Below are 11,602 nucleotides of genomic sequence, written 5' to 3'. Positions count from 1 at the left end.
AAAACCTTTCCCTCCTATGTGATAAGTGCTGCTGCCTCTATCAGAGCAAACATACTCTGCTTCCCAAGTCCACAGGGGACATGTGAGAAACACCACCTCACAGAGCTGGCTTACACTGTGGTGCACACGCTCAATTCCTGCTCTGTCCCAAAAGGTGAGGGCAGAGGGCGTGATGGTTCTCACAGAACTACTTTACAAATAGACTTGAGTTGACTCTTCAGAGGAGTCTCTTATGACACTTTTTAAAGAGATCTGGTGGGAATGTAAATTGATACAGCTACTATGGAGAGCAGTATGGAGGTTCCTTAAAGCACTAAAAATAGAACTACCATATGACCCAGCAATCCCACTACTGGGCATATACCCTGAGAAAACCATAATTCAGAAAGAGTCATGTACCACAATGTTCATTGCAGCTCTATTTACAATAGCCAGGACATAGAAGCAACCTAAGTGTCCATCGACCGATGAATGGATATAGAAGATGTGGCACATATATATCATGGAATATTACTCAGCCATAAAAAGAAACGAAATTGAGTTATTTGTAGTGAGGTGGATGGACCTAGAGTCTGTCATACAGAAAAAGAAAAATAAATACGGTATGCTAACACATATATATGGAATCTAAAAAAAAAAAGATTCTGATGAACCTAGGGACAGGACAGGAATAAAGACGCAGACATAGAGAATGGACTTGAGGACACGGGGAGAGGGAAGTGTAAGGTGGGATGAAGTGAGAGAGTGGAATGGACATACATACACTGCCAAATGTAAAATAGATAACTAGTGGGAAGCAGCTGCATAGCACAGGGAGATCAGCTCTGTGCTTTGTGATCACCTAGAGGGGTGGGATAGGGAGGGTGGGAGGGAGACACAAGAGGGAGGGTATGAGGATATATGTATGCAATAGCCGATTCACTTTGTTATACAGCAGAAACTAACACAACATTGTAAAGCAATTATACTCCAATAAGGATGTTATAAATAAATAAATAAAACTACTAGTAAATTAAAAAAGAGAGAGAGAGATCTGAGCAGAAATTAGGTCAAAGGGCCATGGAAGCACTGCTGTGTGGCAAATGGAATGCCCCTGTTTGCGGAGTCATGGCGCCTAACAGAATCTGATCAGGCATTGTATGAAGACAAGGACACACTAGCACTGTGGCTTATCCAGTTAGTGTGGAGAAACAGTCCTGGCATGGCCAAGAGTTCATAGGTGTGGACCCAAAAGTAATCTCGCTAAGACTGGATTAGGTTGGCTGGCAGCATTTTGTGTCTGTATCCATCATAGAAAGAAAGAGCAGTGGTGAAGCAGAGCATGGGAATGCCTGTCTGGACACCAGTACTGATTGCCTGCCGTCAGGAGTCCTGGCAGTTTCCACAGCCAACTTAAGTCATCTAGTAGTAGATTCAGAAGCCCTGGGTTTCGATCAAATGTATCTTTTATCTTTCCTAGGAATACATTCCTGCTGATGCAGTACCCCCTCCACATCAGGGCAATGCCACCATAGTTGAGCATCCAGCCAAATTCAGTGGCTACCTGTCCTAGCAACATAAAGCCCTGAGCATAAGTGATGATCTTGGAAGCATAGAGGGCCTTTCGAATGCCCCCAGGAATGATTCCTTATCTCCTTCAAACTGGATCTTTTGAGGTCCCTTCAGCTTTCTGCTGGCTTGGATCCTCTCATCCTTCAGAGATGATAAGCATCGAACAAAGACCACTTCTCTGATGACGGTGACAGGGACACCGTATTCTGGGGTCGAGATGGTGGTCAACTTCCCAGTGCCCTTCTGCCCACGCACTGTCCCTGATCTTTAACAGCAGGTATTTTCCATTGGTCTTGGAACTTTAAAATATTGGCTGTGATTTCAATCAGGAATGACTCTAACCCTCTCCTATTCCATTCCTCAAAAGCCTTTGCCATCTCCTCGTGCTCCACGCCCAAGATGTTTTTCATCAGGTGGTAGGCCTCACAAATCAGCTGCATGCCTCCATACTCTACCCTGTTGTGCACCATCTTCACAATGTGTCCTGCCCACTCATCTCCCACCCAGTCACACCAGGGTCCTCCAGTCCCCACTTTCACAGTGATGCCTTGGAAGATTGCCTTGATGTGGGGCCAAGCCTCCTTATTCCCTCCCTGCATAAATGATGGGCCATACTATGCCCCTTCCTCTCCACCACTAACTTCACTCCCCACAAACAAGATTCTCTTGGTCTTGGGGTCTCAACACTGTCTTGTGGTATCCCTGTATTTAGAATTTCCTCCATTGATGATGTCACCAGTGTCCAACAAGTGTACCAGTTTTTCAATAAAATCGACATCCAGGACAGTCTTCACAAGCAGGATGATTCACCAAGGCTTCTTCAGCTTGGAGACCATCTCCTTCAAGGAGTGAGCACCAACCACCTTGGTGCCTTTTGCCTCATTGGCCAAGAAATCATCAACTTTGGAGACTATCCTATTAAAAGCACAGACCACAAGGCCATGGTCATTCATATTCAAAATTAAGTTCTGCCCATGACAGCCAGTCCAATCAGGGCAATATCAGCTTGGGCCATTGCGGTGGCAGCAGAGTGGGCTGGATCAAGGAGAGGCAAGGCACAGATGACCCTCCTTAGGTATATTTTTAATATATTTTTTTCATTCCTTCATAATTTTGGAAGCATTTTTATTGAGAGACTGAATATACAAGTGGACAATGCCCAAACCATATATAAAAATAAAACTCTGACATAGAGAACAGACTTGTGGTTGCCAGTGGGGAGATGGGGGAGGGGGAGGGTGATTCAGAGTTTGGGATTATCAGATGCAAACTATTATATATAGAATGGATAAACAATATGGTCCCACCATATAGCACAGGGGACTATACTGAATATCTTGTGATAAACCACAACAGAAAAGAATATAAGAAAAGAATGCATATATGTGTATAAATGAGTCACTTCGCTTTACAGCAGAAATTAACACAACATTGTAAATCAACTACACTTCAATAAAATAAATTAATTAATTAATTAAATAAAACTCTGACCCCAAATCTGTGGCAACCAGCTTAGGAAATGAAGCCATTATCTAAAGAGCCAGGAAACCAGCCTACTATCTACAAGTCAGACTTGTAGGTCACATCACTGTCTCTAACAAAAAATCCAGGAAGATCAAACAATAAACCCTTAAAAAAAATTGACCCAAAATGGCCAGAATTTGATTAACAACTGACAGCTTCTCTAAGTCTTGTTCCCACTTTCAATTTAGTGCCAACCAGAGAAAGCCAAATACACACCTAATCAATCACATGGGATGCCCTGCCTCTAGCAAGCCCACCTACAGATTTCCAACACCCCAGTCTCCAATTAGAGCACACCTGAAACCTTCCCTTTTTTTCAGTAAAAAGCTTTCCCAATCCTCTGCCTGCCTTTGAGTTTCTGGCAAAACCAAGTGATGGTGGTTGACTCCCTTGCTATAGAAACGTGAATAAATAGCATTTTCTTAATCTCATCTGTGTGGTCTTTGTTTATTTCCACATTGTATATAAATTTCTAGAATCCAGGGCTACTCAGAAGCCTGATAACAGTGTGCCTTTTTAAAAAAAAATAGATTTGTTGGGATATAATTCACACATATCATACAAGTCACCCATTTAAAATGTACAATTCAATGGCTTTTAGTATAATCACAGAGCTGTGCAACCATCCCCACCAAAATTTTAGAATATTTTCTTCCCCCCAGAAGAAATCTGTACCCATTAAAGTCACTCCCCCTTTTCCCCCAACCTCCACTTCCCTAGGCAACCACTAATCTCCTCTCTGTCTCTATAGATTTGCCTAATCTCATCGTTTCATATAAAGGGAATCTTAAATATGTGGTCTTTTGTGACTGACTTTTCATTTAGGAAAATATCTCCAAGGCTCATCCCTGTTGAAACACGTGTCAGTACTTCATTCCTTTTTATGACCAGATAATATTTCATTGTATGGATACACTACATTTTATTTATCCTTTCATGAGTTGGGGTGTTTCCAGCACTACATTTTATTTATCCCTTCATGAGTTGGGGTGTTTCCACTTTGGGGCTATTAATAATACCACTATGAACTTTATTTACAGCTTTTTGTGTGAATATTTGTTTTCATTTCTCTTGGCTAGATACTCAGGAGTGGAATTGTTGGGTCATATATATGGTAACAACGTTTAACCTTCAGAGAAGCTATCGGACTGTTTTCCAAGGCAGTACACCACTCTCCACCCCAACAGCAATGTATGAGGGTTTCGATCCATCCACATTCTCACCAACATTTTTTAACATCTGTCTCTTTGATCATAGCCATCCTAGTGGCTGTTAGGTGGTATCCCATTGCTGTTTTGGTTTGGATTTCCCTGATGGCTAATGATTATTGAGCATCTTTTCATGTGCTTATTGGTCATTTGTTTACTTTCTTGTTCATTAAAATCCTTTGTCCATTTTGTAAATTGAGTTATTTTTCCTTTTATTGTTGAGTTGAAAGGTGACCTGTTTTTTAACTTTGTTCTTTTCTTTCTGGAAACTTCAGCATTCTGAATTTTCACAATAACATGTCCAGGCAAACATCTTTTCTTCCCTTTGCTGGGCACCTGGTAGGCCCTTCCAACCTAGAGACTCATGCTTTGGTTCAGTGTTGCCTCCTTTATCATTTCTCTGATGGTTTATCATTTCTCTTCTTTCTCTTTCAGGGACTTCCATTTTTAGGTAGCAAATCTTGAATTTATCCATATGTGTTTAATCTTTATTCTCATATTTTCCTTTCTTGTTCTTGGTCCTAGATTTATTCTTTTCCTAGATTTGCTTAATTTCTTTCCGTACTCTTCAACTGAGTTTTTCCATTGGTTACATTTTTATATGTTCCTATTTTACAGCATATTGTTCTTATTTAATAAATGTAATATCTCTCTAAAAGATCTCTAAAGATACCAGGTATAGAGAGAATTTTAAAATTCTCTTCTGTTTTTGGATTAATCATTCCCTCTTTGGCCATTGTTGCTAATTATTAACATTGCTCTTTCTTTTTGACGTTTCTCATTTGTCTGGTCATCCTTTAATTCCTGTTTGAATTTAAGGTTAAGAGAGTAGAAAATCTAGCAGAGGCCTTTGTACTGATGGACAAAAGTTTACCAACTTGCAGGTTTCATCTTCTGTTGAATCAGTGGCAAGTCAGCTGCTGTGAAAGGCTGAGATGTTGAAGGCTTCACTCTAGAAGGCTAGTTCCCACATAAAACACCTGGTTTTACCAGACAGTCCTTTACATTCCTGTAGATATGAAGTCTCCATTCTTGTTTTTATTGTGGTAAGTAAACATAACATAAAATTTACCACTTTACCCATTTTTAAGTGTACAGTTCAGTGGCATTATGTACATTCATATTGTGCAACTATCACCACCAACCATCTCCAGAACAATTTCATCTTCCCAAATTGAAACTCTGTGCCCATTAAACACTAACTTCCCATTCCCACAAATCCCCAGACACTGTTCTACTTTCTGTGTGTATTGTTTACTTATGTTCTTTTTTTTCTTTTTTGAATTTTATTTTATTTTTTATACAGCAAGTTCTTATTAGTTATCTATTTTATACATATTACTGTATATATGTCAATCCCAATCTCCCAATTCATCCCACCACCACCCCACCACCACTTTCCACCCTTGGTGTCCATACGTTTGTTCTCTATATCTGTGTCACTATTTCTGCCTGGCAAACTGGTTCATCTCTACCATTTTTCTAGATTCCACATATATGCGTTAATATGTGATACTTAACTCTGTATGACAGTCTCTAGGTCCATCCACGTCTCTACAAATGACCCAATTTTGTTCCTTTTTATGGCTGAGTAATATCCCATTGTATATATGCACCACATCTTCTTTATCCATTCGTCTGTTGATGGGCATTTAGGTTTCTTCCATGACCTGGCTATTGTAAATAGTCCTGCCATGAACACTGGGGTGCATGTGTCTTTTTGAATTACGGTTTTCTTTGGGTATATGCCCAGGGGTAGAATTGTTGGGTCATTTTAGCTTTTTAAAGAAGCTCCATACTGTTCTCCATAGCGGCTGTATCAATTTACATTCCCGCCAACAGTGCAAGAGGGTTCCCTTTTTTCCACACCCTCTCCAGCATTTGTTGTTTGTAGATTTTCTGATGATGCCCATTCTAACATGTGTGAGGTGATACCTCATTGTAGTTTTAATTTGCATTTCTCTAATAATTAGTGATGTTGAGCAGCTTTTCTGTGCCTTTTGGCAATCTGTATGTTTTCTTTGGATTGATGTCTATTTAGGTCTTCTGGCTTTTTGGATTGGGTTGTTTGTTTTTTTAATATTGAGCTGCACGAGCAGTTTATATATTTTGGAGATTAGTCCTTTGTCCGTTGATTCAATTGCAAATATTATCTCCCATCCTGAGGGTTAATTTTTCATCTTGTTTACAGTTTCCTTTGTTGTGCAAAAGTTTTTAAGTTTCATTAGGTTCCATTTGCTTATTTTTATTTTTACTTCCATTACTGCAGGAGGTAGGTCAAAAAGATCTTCCTGTGATTTATGTCAAAGAGTATTCTTCCTATATTTCCTCTAAGAGTTTTATAGTGTCTGGTCTTACATTTAGGTCTTTAATCCATTTTGAGTTTACTTTTGTGTATGGTGTTAGGGAGTGTTCTAATCTCATTCTTTTACATGTAGCTGTCCAGTTTTCCCAGCACCACTTATTGAACAGACTGCCTTTTCTCCATTGCATATCCTTGCCTCCTTTGTCATAGATTAGTTGACCATAGGTGCATGGGTTTATCTCTGGACTTTCTATTCTGTTCTATTCATCTATATTTCTGTTTTTGTGCCTGTATCATATTGTCTTGATTACTATAGCTTTGTAGTATAGTTTGAAGTCAGGAAGCCTGATTCCTCCAGCTGCGTTTTTCTCCCTCAAGATTGCTTTGGCTATTCGTTGTGTCTCCATACACATTTTAAGATTTTTTGTTCTAGTTCTGTAAAAAATGCCATTGGTAATCTGATAGGGATTCCACTGAATCTGTGGATTGCTTTGGGTAGTATAGTCATTTTCACAATATTGATTCTTCCAGTCCAAGAACATAGTATATCTCTCCATCTGTTTGTGTCATCTTTGATTACTTTCATCAGTGTCTTATAGTTTTCTGAGTACAGGTCTTTCACCTCCTAAGGTAGGTTTATTCCTAGTATTTTATTCTTTTTGTTGCAATGGTAAATGGTAGTGTTTCCTTAATTTCTCTTTCTGATCTTTCATTGTTAGTGTATAGGAATGCAAGAGATTTCTGTGCATTAATTTTGTGTCTTACTACTTTACCAGATTCATTGATTAGCTCTAGTAGTTTTCTGGTGACATCTTTAGGATTCTCAATGTATAGCATCATGTCATCTGCAAACAGTGACAGTTTTACTTCCTTTCTAATTTGGATTCCTTGTATTTCTTTTTCTTCTCTGATTGCCATGGCTAGGACTTCCACATCTATGTTGAATACTAGTGGCAAGAGTAGACATCTTTTTCTTGTTCCTGATCATAGAGGAAATGCTTTCAGTTTTTTACCATTGAGAATGATGTTTGCTGTGGGCTTGTCATATACGTTCTTTATTATGTTGAGGTAGTATCCCTCTGTGCCCATTTTCTGGGGAGTTTTTATCATAAATGGGTGTTGAATTTTGTCAAAAGCTTTTTCTGGATCTATTGAGATGATCATATGGTTTTTATTCTTCAATTTGTTAACATGGTGTATCACATTGGTTGATTTGCATATATTGAAGAATCCTTACATCTCTGGGATAAATTCCACTTGATCATGGTGTATGATCCTTTTAATGTGTTGTTGGACTCTGTTTGCTAGTATTTTGTTGAGGATTTTTGCATCTATATTCATCAGTGATATTGGTCTGTAATTTTCTTTTTTTATAGTATCTTCATCTGGTTTTGGTATCAGGGTGATGGTGGCCTTGTAGAATGAGTTTGGGAGTATTCCTTCCTCTGCAATTTTTTGGAAGAGTTTGAGAAGGGTGGGTGTTAATTCTTCTCTACATGTTTCATAGAATTCACTTGTGAAGCCATCTCGTCCTGGACTTCTGTTTGTTGGAAGATTTTTAATCACAGTTTCAATTTCATTACTCGTGATTGGTCTGTTCATATTTTCTATTTCTTCCTGGTTCAGTGTTTGAAGGTTATACCTCTCTAAGAATTTGTCCATTTCTTCTGGGTTGTCCATTTTATTGGCATAGAGTTGCTTGTAGTTGTCTCTTATGATGTTTTGTATTTCTGTGGTGTCTGTTGTAACTTCTCCTTTTTCATTGCTAATTTTATTGATTTGAGTCCTCTCCCTTTTTTTCTTTATGAGTCTGGCTAAAGTTTTATCAGTTTTATTTATCTTCTCACAGAACCAGCTTTTAGTTTTATTGATCTTTGCTATTGTTTTCTTTGTTTCTATTTCATTTATTTCTGCTCTGATCTTTATGATTTCTCTCCTTTTTCTAACTTTGGGTTTTATCTGTTTTTCTTTCATTTAGGTGTAAGGTTAGATTGTTTATTTGAGATTTTTCTTGTTTCTTGAGGTAGGATTGTATTGCTATAATCTTCCCTTTTAGAACTGCTTTTGCTGCATTCCATAAGTTTTGGATCAGCGTGTTTTCATTGTCATTTGCCTCTAGGTAATTTTTGATTACCTCTTCGATTTCTTCAGTGATCTCTTGGCTATTTAGTAACATATTGTTTAGCCTCCATGTGTTTGTGTTTTTTAAGGGGTTTTCTTCCCTGTAATTTATTTCTAATCTCATAGCGTTGTGGTCAGAAAAGATGCTTGATATGATTTCAATTTTATTAATTTTATAGAGGCTTGATTTGTGAGCCAAGATATGATCTATCCTGGAGAATATTCCATGTGCACTTGAGAAGAAAGTATAATCTGCTGTTTTCAGATCGAATGTCCTATAAATATCAATTAAATCTATCTGGTCTATTGTGTAATTTAAAGCTTGTGCTTCCTTATTAATTTTCTGTCTGGAGGATCTGTCCATTGGTGTAAGTAAGATGTTAAAGTCCCCCACTATTTTTGTGTTACTGTTAATTTCCTCTTTTATAGCTGTTCGCATATGCCTTATGTATTGAGGTGCTCCTATGTTGGGTGCATGTATATTTATAATTGTGATATCTTCTTCTTGGATTGATCCCTTGATTATTATGTAGTGTCCTTCCTTGTCTCTTGTAACTTTCTTTATTTTAAAGTCTATTTTATCTGATATGAGTATTGATACTCCAGGTTTCTTTTGATTTCCATTTGCATGGAATATCTTTTTCCACCCCCTCACTTTCAGTCTGTATGTGTCCCTAGGTGTGAAGTGGGTGTCTTGTAGACAGCATATATATGGGTCTTTTTTTTTTGTATCCATTCAGTGAGCCTGTATCTTTTGGTTGGAGCATTTAATTCATTCACATTTAAGGTAATTATCGATATGTATGTTCCTATTACAATTTTCTTAATTCTTTTGGGTTTGTTTTTGTAGGTCCTTTTCTTCTCTTGTGTTTTCCACTTAGAGAAGTTTCTTTAGCACTTGTTGTAGAGCTGGTTTGGTGGTGCTGAATTCTCTTAGCTTTTGCTTGTCTGTAAAGCTTTTGATTTCTCTGTCGAATCTGAATGAGATCCTTGCCAAGTAGAGTAATCTTGGTTGTAAGTTCTTCCCTTTCATCACTTTAAATATATCGTGCCACTCCTTTCTGGCTTGTAGAGTTTCTGCTGAAAAATCAGCTGTTAACCTTATGGGAGTTGCCCTGTATGTTATTTGTCATTTTCCCCTTGTTGCTTTTAATAATTTTTCTTTAGCTTTAATTTTTGTCAATTTTATTACTATGTGTCTTGGCATGTTTATCCTTGGATTTAACCTGCCTGGGATTCTCTGCACTTCCTGGACCTGGGTGGCTATTTCCTTTCCCATGTTTGGGTAGTTTTCGACCACAATCTCTTCAAATATATGCTCAGTCTTTTCTCTCTCTCTTCTCCTTCTGTGATCCCTATAATGCGAATGTTGGTGCATTTAGTGTTGTTCCAGAGGTCTCTTAGGCTGTCTTCATTTCTTCTAGGTCTTTGTTAAACATTTCTTGCATCTCTTCGATCTTTGTCTCCATTCTTTTTCCAAGGTCCTAGATCATCTTCACTATCATTATTCTGAATTTTTTTACTGGAAGGTTGCCTATGTCCACTTCATTTTGTTGTTTTTCTTGTTCCTTCATCTAGTACATAGGCCTCTGCCTTTTCATTTTGACTATCTTTCTGTGAATGTGGTTTTCATTCCAGAGGCTGTGGAATTGTAGTTCTTCTTGCTTCTGCTTCTGCCCTCTGGTGAATGAAGCTATCTAAGAGGCTTGTGCAAGCTTCCTGATGGGAGGGACTGGTGGTGGGTAGAGCTGAGTGTTGCTCTGGTGGGCAGTGCTCAGTAAAACTTCAATCCACTTGTCTACTGATGGTGGGGATGAGTTCACTCCCTGTTGGTTGTTTTGCCTGAGGCGACCCAGCACTGGAGGCTACAGGCTCTTTGGTGGGGCTAATGGTGGACTCTGGGAGGGCTCACACCAAGGAATACTTCCCAGAATTTCTGCTGCCAGTGTCCTTGTCTCCATGGTGAGCCACAGCCACCCCCAGCCTCTGCAGGAGGCCCTCCAACCCTAGCAGGTAGGTCTGGGTCAGTCTCCTACGGGGTCACTGCTCCTTCCCCCGGGTCCTGATGCACACACTACTTTGTGTGTGCCCTCCAAGAATGGAGTCTCTGTTTCTCTCAGTCCTGTCAAAGTCCTGCAGTGAAATCCCACTAGCCTTCAACGTTTGATTCTCTAGGAATTCCTCCTCCTGTTACTGGACCCCTGGGTTGGGAAGCCTGACTTGGGACTCAGAACCTTCACTCCAGTGGGTGGACTTCTGTGGTATAATTGTTCTCCAGTTTGTGAGTCACCCACTCAGATGTTATGGAATTTGATTTTATTGTGATTGAGCCTCTCCTACCATCTCATTGTGGCTTCTCCTTTGTCTTTGGATGTGGGGTATCTTTTATGGTGAGATCCAGTGTCTTCCTGTCTTCCTTCTTTCAGCAGTTAGTTGTGATTCTGGTGCTCTCACAAGAGGGAATTTATTTATTATGTTCTAGTTCATGCATTTTTGCTTTGAGTTCTGTGCTGGAGGTAAAGATGTGTGGGAAGTGAACATTATCCAGCTACAATCTTTCCATTTACCTCCATGCCCTTGTTTTCAAGGTTACACTCACTTGGACCCCTCTCCTAACCCACAGGGTTTGTAAGGTGAAGCCTTTCTGATTTGTTCCCCTCTTTGGATGTTTTCTAAGTTGTGGTTTCCTCTCCCTTTCTGAATCAGGCTCTATTCCTTCACTCACTCTCTACATCCTGTATTTTCATAAAATCTTTCACACACCATTGAACCTCCCTCCATGTCCTATTTCTACATTTTTATTCCTAGTACGATGAGTTTTTGAACTCAGTAGTACATATCATTATATGTTCAACCTGCCATATTAAAACATAAGCCTGTGCTAAAATTTTTA

The 11,602-nt window shown here is 39.1% G+C and overlaps 1 pseudogene; it reads right to left on the bottom strand.

Moving 5' to 3' along the window:
- Window positions 1-1,128: 1,128 nt before the first annotated feature.
- On the bottom strand, window positions 1,129-2,566 carry LOC114908012 (annotated as a pseudogene).
- Window positions 2,567-11,602: the final 9,036 nt, after the last annotated feature.

This window comes from Monodon monoceros, unplaced genomic scaffold (assembly GCF_005190385.1).
Source record: "Monodon monoceros isolate NGI ecotype Baffin Bay Population unplaced genomic scaffold, NGI_Narwhal_1 Super_Scaffold_3, whole genome shotgun sequence".
Lineage (NCBI taxonomy): Eukaryota > Metazoa > Chordata > Mammalia > Artiodactyla > Monodontidae > Monodon > Monodon monoceros.
This window is presented reverse-complemented; position numbering and strand designations above follow the sequence as displayed.